The following is an 11,740-nucleotide window of genomic DNA, read 5'->3' on the forward strand; positions in this document are numbered from 1 at the left end:
CTCATGGGGCTTCAACTGACGAGAAGTATAAGCAATAACTCTACCCTCCTGCATCAATACACACCCAATACCAACTCTCGAAGCATCACAATACACGGTATATGAACCTGAAGCTAATGGTAAAACTAACACTGGAGCTGTGCTCAAGGCTGTCTTGAGCTTCTTGATTTTCTGAAAGCTCTCCTCACACTCATCCGACCATACAAATGAAGCACCCTTCTAAATCAACTTGGTTAAGAGGGATGCAATAGATGAAAATCCCTGAACAAACCGGTGGTAATAACCCGCTAAACCAATAAAGCTGCGAATCTCTGTGGCTGAGGACGGTCTGGGCTAACTCTAAACCGCCTCTATCTTCTTCGGATCAACTTGAATATCCTCACTGGACACTACGTGCCCAAGAAAGCCATTGAACTGAGCCAAAACTCACACTTGGATAACTTTGCATAAATTTTCTCCTCCCTCAATCTCTGCAACACAACTCTCAAATGCTCTGCGTGCTCCTCCTGACTACGTGAGTACACCAGAATATCATCAATGAAAACTATGACAAACGAGTCGAGATAAGGCCAGAACATGTTGTTCATCAAATGCATGAATGCTATTGGGGCATTGGTCAGCCCAAAAGACATCACCAAAAACTCATAATGACCATATCGGGTCCTGAAAGCTGTCTTAAGAATAGCCGAGTCCCTGATCTTTAACTGGTGATAACCTGAATAGAGATCAATCTTGGAGAACACTCTCGCCCCCTGAAGCTGGTCGAATAAATCATCAATGCTAGGCAAAGGATACTTGTTCTTAATTGTTACTTATTTCAGCTGCCTATAATCAATGCACATCCTCATAGTGTCATCCTTCTTCTTCATAAATAGAACAGGTGCACCCCAAGGCAACACACTAGGCCGAATGAACCCCTTATCGAGGAGTTCCTGAAGCTTCTTCTTTAAATCCTTCAACTCCGTTTGTGCCATACAATACGACGGAATAGAAATCGGCTGAGTGTCGGCACCAGATCAATACCAAAAACCTGACAGGTCTGCAGGAAACACATTGGAAAAATCCCTCATAACTGGAACAGAATCAATACTAGGAGTCTCTGCACCGACATCCCTCACAAAGGCTAGATACGAAAGACAACCCTTCCCAACCATACGGTGGGCCTTCATGAATGAAATTACCCTACTGGAAACATAATCAGTCAAATCTCGCCACTCAATCTGTGGCACACCCGGTATAGCCAATGTTACTGTCTTAGGTGACAGTCCAGAATAGCACGATATGGAGATAGGCAATCCATGCCCAAAATAACATCGAAGTATACCATGCATAATAACAACAGATCCACTCGGGTCTCCAGACCCCCAATAGTCACCACACATGACCGGTACACACGGTCTACAACAACAATATCGCCCACCAGAGTAGATACATGAACATGTGAAACAAGAGACTCATGGGGCATATCCAAATAACGAGCAAAGTATGATACACATAAGAAAAGGTGGAACCGGGATCAAATAATACAGAAGCATCTATGTGACAGTCTGAGACAATACATGTAATAATAGTATCGAAAGCAATAACATCGGGTCTAGCTGGAAGTGCATAGAAATGGGCCTGACCACCACCTGATCGACCTACCCCTCTAGGGTGCTCCCTAGCTGACTGACCTCCACTCCTAGCTGGTTGGGTGGGTGGTGGTGAAGTAACTGGTGCTGAAGGCGATAACTAACTCCTCTGCTAAGATAAACCCGCAAGACGACAATGACACTGCTTCTATATATGGCCCATCTCCCCACACTCATAACAACTCTCGGGTGCTGGAGACGGGGACTAAAAGGAACTCCTAGCACCGGAATGACTAGCAAATGCACCTGACATTGAAGAACCCTGAACTAATGGAGCACGGGACGAACTCTGAGCTGGAAGGGAACTAAGTGATGACTGGCCTTGATGAGAACTGTGAGAACCATGACCCGATGATGCCCTACGATAACTTGGGTGAGCTGGTTGAGCATGCCTGAATGGACGACCTCTGCCCTGCTGAAACTGACCTCTTGAAGGAGCACTACCATAACTACCAGATCCTCGAGGCCTCTTAGCCTCCCTCTCATCTCGCTTCTGGCGATAAACTGACTCAATCTCACGAGCAATGTCTACAACCTCCTCAAAAGTAGCACCAGACACCCTCTCCCTGGTCTTGAGAATACGAAGCTAATATTCAAGGTCATTAACAAACCTCGTAATCCTCTCTCTATCTATTGGAACCAGCCAAATAGCATGATGATCTAACTTAGAGAAACTTATCTCATACTGCGTCACAGTCATCTCTCTCTGACGCAACCACTCGAACTACCTCCGTAGCTCCTCTCTGCGAGACTGTGGAACATACTTCTCTAAAAAGAGAATGAAGAACTACTGTCAGGTAAGGGGTGCTGCACCAACAGGCCTACACCTCTCAAAAGCCTCCCACCACGTGAAGGCAACTCCAGAAAACTGAAAAGTAGTGAAAGCGACCCCGCTGGTCTCCAGAATACCCGCTGTATGAAGCATCCTCTAGCACTTATCCAAGAAACCCTAGGCATCCTCGCCCTCTGCACCACTGAGAGTTAGAGGATGAAGTCTACCAAACCTCTCCAACCTATGTTGCTCGTCTCTAGTATGGCAGGATCTACGTAGTCCTACGCAGCTGCAACTGGCTGGGCAGGATGTGCCCCCGGAGTCTGAAGTCCCTGCACGACCTGCTCAGGTATGCGAGCGGCGGGAGTCTGATTGCCTCCCCCGGCCTGAGAAGTAACTGTGGTTGTAGTAACTGAAACCGCCTGAGCTAGGCCAATGCATACTGATAGAATCTGAGCCAAGGCCTCCTGAAGACCCGGAATCACAATGGGCACAGCTAGTGCCTGAGCTGGTGCTGCTGGAGCGTCCACAGCTGGGACCTGATCCTGAGCTAGGGCGGCTGGTGGATCTGCAGGTGCTGCCCTAGATACTGTACGGGCCACACCCCTGCCCCTACCACGGCCTCGACCGCATCCTCGGCCTCTAGCAGCCATAGCTGGTGGTACTGGTGGTCATCCATCCTGACCGGTAGCGCGTGTCCTCACCATCTAGTGAGAGAATAGAATAACAGAAGTTTAGTACTCTGATCAACAGATTCGCACGATAAGATTTTCAAGAATATGAAGTTTTCCTAAAGGTTCTACAGCCTCTCGAGGATAAATACAAACGTCCCCGTACCGATCCGCGAGACTCTACTAAACCTGCTCATGACTCGTGAGACCTATGTAACCAAGGCTCTGATACCAACTTGTCATGACCATAAACTCAGACCCGGTCATGATGGCACCTCTCGTGAAGACAAAGCCAGCCGACACACTCTCAATTCATGTTAAGCAATTAAAATAATACAAATTAAGTCTTTAACATAACAAAAATCCCAAAATAAGGTGAAACAGTAAAATTGCAGAATAGACATATCCCGATATCGGGGTGTCACCAGTCATGAGCATCTACTATCCGATTAAAGACAGGAAAAATCTACATAGTTTATTACAGAACTAAAATAGAGAAAATAAGATAGAGGGAGAAGCACTGGGTTGCGAACGTCGAGCAGCTACCTAGTGAATCTCCGAATCCGCCTGAGTTGGAAGAAATCAACACTCCCTAGCGGGACCCGAAGTGCCTGAATCTGCACACAGGGTGAAAGGAGTAAAGTGAGTACTCCAGCTCAGTGAGTAATAATAATAAATGAAGATTGAGCGATAAGAAATCACATAAAAGCACATCAACATGATATAAAGAAGTAGTATAAAAACCAGTAAAAGCAGTGAAACAGTGAAAACATATAAAGACACCTTAGTCAGAAGAAGTTTCTTTAAAACACCTTTTTAACAGTTAACCAATTAAATGAAAAGCAGCTAGAACAGATAAACACATAAAAATCCTCCCCTCGGGCACAATGTCAACAGAATTTGCCCCTCGGGCAATATCATGGAACAACACCAGCCCCTCGAGCTATATCTCATATCACAATGGGTAACCACGCTTATTGGGGGTGTACAAACTCCGGGAAGGGCCCCTTACGGCCCAAGCGCAATATCAAGCCATCTCGTGGCATAATCAATAGGCTCTCAGCCTCATATCAACAAGCCACCTCGTGGCGTACAATCTTAGGCCCTTGGCCTCATAATCATAAATCAGTCTCACTGCTGTGGCGTGCAGCCCGACCCAAATGTATCCTCCCAACCCAGGCCCATGGCCTTACTCAGTCAGAAATCTCTAAAAAGCCACTCGAGCACAGTAAATATGATGCTCAACCCAAAATATTGTTTAAAGTATTAAAACAGAGTAAACATGGCTGAGTTATGAAAATAGTATAATATTGTATGACTAAGTACAGATATAAAATCAAAACAGTGAGGAAACATCAGTAAAAATCTCCTAAGGGTCCAAATAGTTGGCACGAAGCCCAAATATGGCATTCAGCCTAAAACATGATGATAGCCAATAGTTTTCAATCAAATACGCGGTAAAACAATCATTCGGGACAGACTAAGTCAAAATCCCCATCGGTGCACGACCCCACGCTCGTCATCTAGCATGTGCGTCACCTCAATACAGTACAACAATGTGAAATTCGGGGTGCCTAGCCTAACTTCGACGAAGTAGTCACGAGTGTCACACCTCCTTTTTCCGCGCCCGAGGGCGCAGGGGAGTTTTTTCCAATTAAAGGACAATCGAAACGGGATTGGTTTAATTATTTCAGAGTCGCCACTTGGGAGATTTAGGGTGTCCCAAGTCACCAATTTTAATCCCGAATCGAGGAAAAGAATGACTCTATATTACATTCTGCGTACCAGAAATCTAGATAAGGAATTCTGTTAACCCGGGAGAAGGTGTGAGGCATTCCCGAGTTCCGTGGTTCTAGCACGGTCGCTCAACTGTTATATTTGGCTTGATTATCTGATTTTATACAAACGTGAACTTATGTGCCAATTTTATCTTTTTAACCGCTTTTATCATTCACTGTTATTTTTATAGGACTTGCAACGTCGTGAAAACATGTCTCGAACCACGTTACATCAATGCACCCGTGGTTATTGACATATCTCAACTCGGTTGAGATTTGGATTTGGGTCACATAAATGTGCACCCGAATTAAGAAAAATAAATTATTAAGACGCGCCTAAAGCGACTAGCATATTTATTTTGGGTAAGACCGTGGAATTTTACTAAACGGTCCATCCCGAAGTCCAAATAATTTTTAAAGCAAATATTTACTGAGGGCCCCGCGATTTGTATTTTTATTTGGCGAGGCTCATCTCATTCTATTTTTTTTTAATGAATTTGCAACGTCATGGACACGCATCTCGAACCACGTCACAATCAATGTACCCATGATTAGAAACACATTTCGATTCCGTTGGGATTTGGATTTGGGTCACATCAATGTGCACCCGAGTTTACGAAGGTAAGATTTATTAAGGCGCGTCCTAAAGAGTCTAGCGTATTGTTATTTTAGGAGGGTTGTGAGATTTGCTAATCAACCCGTCCTAGAAGCTAAATGCTTTACTAATATACATTTAACAAGGGCCCCGCATCTGCGTTTTGTTTATTTTTTATCGAGGCTCGTCTCGTTGTTATTTTTTTAAGGATGTCCTATAGCAACTACGTTTCTTGTCGTGTTTGTCTCTATCTATTGAAAGCGGTAAATAGCCTTAATTGATTATAAAACCGGATTTAAAATGCTTTTACAGAATAATAAAACGTGACTGCACTTATGGACAACTAGTCGCAAATTATGGGCCCAAACTAGCTCATGCGAGATGGCCAGACTTGAGCCCTGCCTTTCCGATACAGGCCTAGCTGATTCTTTCGATTTGGGCTCGGCCTTCCTGAGGTTGAGGCCTAGAACTGATTCTTTGTTCTTTATCAATTTATATGTGACAAACTAGCGAAAGGGGGAAGAACTTTAACTCATGTGGATAGTTTTCCTATTTTGGCCTACATTACAGCATATATGGCAAAGTAAACTAAATCTGAGATGCAAACTAATTTATTGAGAATACTTTTAACTAGCAGCATACGTATACAAACTGATATTCAATTACCATGCATTGACATCTACTAGGCGTGCAAACTACTTCCAGCATCCAAACCAAAATAAAAATCATTCTACATTACATGATATTTAATGCAACAATCTACGTATAAAAGACATTCTTCAGGTTTTCTCATTTTTGTATTCATCCTCAATTTCCAATTACATCTGACAGTGTATTAGGTGTGTACCTGGTATAGAGAACAAAAGAAGAAAGGAATGATCAGCTGGGCAGTATGCAGTAAATACAGCAGCAGCAGATACACAGCAACAGCATAACAACAAACCAACAACCAAGATTGTTTTCCACAGTCCACGAACAACCAACAATGATTCCCAGAATAAATGAAACCAGCAAGTAGTCGAGTGCCAAACCAATAATTCCAAACGAAGAGTAATGAACACCAGAAGTAAAAGATGTTCGATGCAGCAAATGACAACAGTTCAGCAACCAACAAACAGCTCAGTCAGTGCAGCTGACAGAACTTGGCCAAGGCAGCTTGACCAATATGAATTCTTATTCAACTTTCAGATGGTGTTTGGTTATAATCTATTTGGAAATTAACTTATGTTTTTCAGCTTTCTTTAAACTCAGTAAACCTTCTTTCAGACTAAAAGTTTCAGCTTTTAGACTAAAAATTCCCGCCTTTTGTTTTCTCTTTTTCTGAAGACTAAAAGTCCAGCCCTTTTTCAGTTCTCAAATGGCCTATTTATAAGCCAAAGTGACCAAGTGCAGCTAAGCTGCCCCCATGCTGCAACTTGCAGCCTGCCCCTACCCTGTTAAACCCATGCTTGAGCATCTCTTGATGCCAGCCCCTCTTGTTCCCCACGCCTGGTTTATTCTTTAATCAAGGATTATGGGCTTATTTTAGTATTCCTTTTAAACCCATACTCTTGTGTCTTGTCCCCCATTGGTATTAGTTTAATCCTAATTTAGTACCCCATTTGTCAGCTCACTTAAACTAATTACTTCTGTTCTTTTTAACACCCCAGAATACCCCTGTCAAACTTGATTATTACTGCCCCTGCCTATTGCAGCATCAGGGCATTTTTTGAACTGATGAAAGTTCGAACTCAAGACTGCCTGGGCTGACCCTTTTCAGTCAGTTTTATAGTGCAAACAAACCATTTCAAACAATGCTGGGGCATACAGTCAGTGACAAAGCTCAATTAGTCATGCGACATTATTAGCTCATTCGATTTATTAGTTATAGAAAGCTAATCGACGATATTTATCAAGTCGACTATACTAATTATAACAGGTAATAATCAATCGCTCACATAAACAATATGTTTAGGGACCTAAAGGGCATCAGACAATTTTTGTTCAATTACTGGGGCCTATATGAGTTAACTTATCTGACGATTAAACTAATCGACGATCATGTTTATCACAGAGTACATTCAGAATACACACATAGAAAATCAACCGACCAAAGAAAAAGGTCTTTAAAGAGATGAAAGAAATCCGAATGAAAAATAACAAAAATAACAAACAAACCCAACGAAACATGCTGACCATTTAATTAAAACTAACACAAAAGAAAGGAAAACGTACCGAAAATGTTTAAATCAAACAGACCCAAATCTGATTCATCTTCGAACTTTTGAGGCCGAACAAACTTTAATCAGGGTGTTCTCACATGAGAACACCTTGATTAAGGTCTATTAGACCTCAAACCCATGTCCAAACCGGCCGGATTCCCCAGGTGCATGTGTTCTAAAGTCTGGATTTCCAGATCTGATTATTAGGGAGTTGTGGGTAGATTCGCACCAAACCAAGCTTGATTTGGTCACGAGGAAGGTCAGGGGAGTGTCTGGTATGAAGATGGGGTGGTTTGGCATAGATCCGGGTTTGACTCAAATCTTCAAATGAAGATTCGAGACGAACGAAAGTGATTCGAGGCTCGTGGTTAGTGGATTCGTGTTTAGGACAGTGAGGTGGTCCTAAGGTGTTCAGGAGGCGGTCATCGGCGTTCATGCCGCCGGCTTTAATGGCGAGGGATACTGGGGCGGCTGCTAGGGTTCGAGGATGAGACGGGGTTGTGTTTGGGACGAGGGTGTACAGTGGGGAAGGTGGGGTTTGGTTTGGGGGGCGTGGGGTGTAATGGAGAGCTTATATATGTATTGAGGGTTTAGATCCTGGCCGTTGGATCAAGTGAGATCTATGGCCAGGATCCATCCACTTAGGAAAGACGGTGTCGTTTGGGCGTGATGGTGGGTGAGACCGGGTAAAGGGCATGGATCGGGTCATGTTGACGGGTTTAGAGGAGGGCCTGGATCCGTTGGATCGATGGGGTTGGACGGCTTAGATCATCTTGCCTGAAACGACGTCGTTGAGGCGAGTTGAACAGCCTGATCTGGACCGTTCGTTTGAATCAGATCAACGGCTTTGGTAGGGACGCCGATACGGCGTCGTTCGAGTCCGTGTTTGGGCAGGCTCGTCTTGGACTGGATCAGTACTTTGGTTTTGGGCCTTGTTTCGGGGCCCAAATCAGATTTTCCTTTTCCCTTCTCTTTTTTTTTCAAATTAAACAAAAATTCCTAAAACAATGTAAAAATTAAAATAAACCTACACACATATTGAGTGATACCCACAACGATAAACACACATAAATGAAAAAATAAAAATAAAAATAAAAATGGTTAGCTCACAGCTGAGAACGAACGATGCACACATACACATTTTTTGAATTTTCTTTTAACGACAGGCATTTTTGTATTTTTGTTTGATAATTCCTAGATGCAAAACGGACAGACCCATAAATGACTAACAACACATGTCACGGAAAACTCGAAAAATTGTACCGCGAAATCATTTGTCACTATTTTTATTTTCTTTTGGAGCGATTGCTCGTAAAGCAAAAATCACGTGCTTACAGCTGCCCCTCTTTGCCCGAAGACACGAAGGGTTTTCGCGCAAAGATAAAGCGAGCGATTTTTGCCCGTCCGAATACTCCGTGTGAAGAATTTTTTTTGAAAAAGATTTGACCGAACCTTTGCTTCAGAGGTTTCCTACATATCCTGGGCTGAACAGGAATCAGGTCAATGTAATTCGGGAAATCTTCGGTAGCTGGGACTACCGTGTGACTGTAGTGTTTGTTGTTGTTGTGCGTTGTTGTATGCTGCTGTAGGATGCTACGGCTCAACCGATCTCCCTATTACATTGCTCTAAAAGGAAAACAAGAAGCTAAGCTAAACTGAGGATCCTGAAATCTCATCCATCTTCAACTTGTTCTTGTTGCCTTGCTTTCTTGTCGGCTAACGCTTTCCTCCGATGCCTTTATCTTGTGAATTTGGGAGATGATGTTGGTCCTTTGCTGACATTTGAATGCCAGTTTTCATCACTTTGCTTGATCCGCTGGGGATACGGCTTTCTTCTTTAAATCTTCCAATGGTTTCTTCAGTGGTATGTTTCTTCATCAGCATCGTTATACTGGGCATGCTACAACGTTCCCAAACTGCTTCTTTTGAGACGCGTTCCTTTTTCCTTTTGAATTGTGCGCTTGCCTCTGCAGTTGTCTGCTTCTTGGTGCTGGGATTTCATTGTTTCCTGTTTGGGGATCTCTGTTGTACCCTTCCGTCTTCAGGTGGGGTGACTGATTCCACAATCTAGAGCTGAATGTATTCCCGCATTATACTGGTGGGCGACCTAGAACTTGAATGTATTCCCGCATTATACTGGTGGGCGACCTAGAACTTAAATGTATTCCCGCATTATACTGGTGGGCGACCTAGAACTTAAATGTATTCCCGCATTATACTGGTGGGCGACCTAGAACTTAAGAGTATTCCCGCATTATACTGGTGGGCGACCTAGAACTTAAAAGTATTCCCGCATTATACTGGTGGGCGACCTAGAACTTAAAAGTATTCCCGCATTATACTGGTGGGCGACCTAGAACTTAAATGTATTCCCGCATTATACTGGTGGGCGACCTAGAACTTAAAAGTATTCCCGCATTATACTAGTGGGCGACCTAGAACTTAAATGTATTCCCGCATTATACTGGTGGGCGACCTAGAACTTAAAAGTATTCCCGCATTATACTGGTGGGCGACCTAGAACTTAAAAGTATTCCCGCATTATACTGGTGGGCGACCTAGAACTTAAAAGTATTCCCGCATTATACTGGTGGGCGACCTAGAACTTGAATGTATTCCCGCATTATACTGGTGGGCGACCTAGAACTTACTAGAACTTAAATGTATTGAAATTGTTTCCCCGTTCTTCCGAGAAAATTTTCGACAATCGGCAGAAAATTTTCTGCCCCGGTTTTTGGTGACTTCCATGGCATTGCATCTTGCTGCCCTCATCAATCCTCTGTTCCCCTGCAACAGACAAAAGGATTTGGTCAGTTTTAATCGTGGTGGTAGAGGGTGCCTTTCTGGCGAGCAATTTTTCTCTCTTCCTCTTTTCTTGCTCTTTGTCCCCATAATTGGTTGGCGGGCAAAGTTGCCTGTTGGGGGTCTCTAGCCTGCTGGGGATTGGTTTTCAATTTATCCCCTTTTCTGCTTTCTTTTAAAACATATGATGTGGGAGTCTGCTTCTAACTCCCAAAACCACTCCCTTTTGGAGCTTACTTCTTCCAAAATTTCCGGGCACAATCACTGCATTGCCCGGGACCGGCCTTTAAGACTGTTTGTATTATCCTGCACTGGATGAATTCCCCTTTGGTTCCTGGTAGTAAGCTTTTTTTAAAAAAAATCCTTTCAAGACACATTTTAGGAAAAGAAATAAAAGATATGGAAAGGAGAAAATCTTTCTGAACCAATATTTTTTGTGGGAGGAGACAATCAAAAGAACTTATCTGGAGGACACAACTGGTCCCTGTGATCATGGCGTGCACCATAGATTCCTGACCCAGTCTATTTGTATCAATTGATTTGCCCGATGGTTTGACTTGCTGGGGATGATAAAGGAGTGTTCCTTCCGTTTCGAATGTGGTAGTTTCGCTGATCTGTCTCGTCGCCTCATAGTGCCCTTCGAGGGGTTTTCACTAATGAGACTCTCTCTTTTCTCTCATCTCCCGGCGCCTTATGGTGCCTGTGAGGGTTTTCACCAATAAGACTCTCTCATTTCATATCCCTCATCTTACATCGCCTCTCGGTGCCTGCGAAGGTTTTCACCGATGAGACTCTCTCATTTTATTTCTTTCGAGGAATCGGGGCGTTGTAGATACGACCCTCTCTTCTGGAGATTCCTTCGACTATCAATTCATTTCCAGTCTTACGATCCTCTTCTTTGCTGGGGATTGGTGTATTATTCTCGGTCTTATTTGCCTGACTTGGCATCTCTTGAACATTGATCGGGAGGTCTTTGGGACGTTGATGTTGGTTTTGGTGTGGAGTTAAAGAAAGGCTATGAAAAATGAAAATAATTTGATGGGTGATGTGCTACAACTTTTGGAATCAAACCATAACTTCTGCCCCAGTTTTCTTGCTTGGGGAATTTATTTTTTACTCTTATGTTGTGCTATGTGCGTTACGCACGCTGTGCCTATTATGCACACTATGTACATTATGCATCCTATATTTGCTATGATGCATACTATGACCGAGCCGTGAGGCGCCTACGTATCCTCTTTGAGGAATCAGGTCAAACGTAGTTCCCACGGTTTTATATTCCTTGATTTT

This window comes from Nicotiana tabacum, chromosome 22, assembly GCF_000715075.1.
Source record: "Nicotiana tabacum cultivar K326 chromosome 22, ASM71507v2, whole genome shotgun sequence".
NCBI lineage: Eukaryota > Viridiplantae > Streptophyta > Magnoliopsida > Solanales > Solanaceae > Nicotiana > Nicotiana tabacum.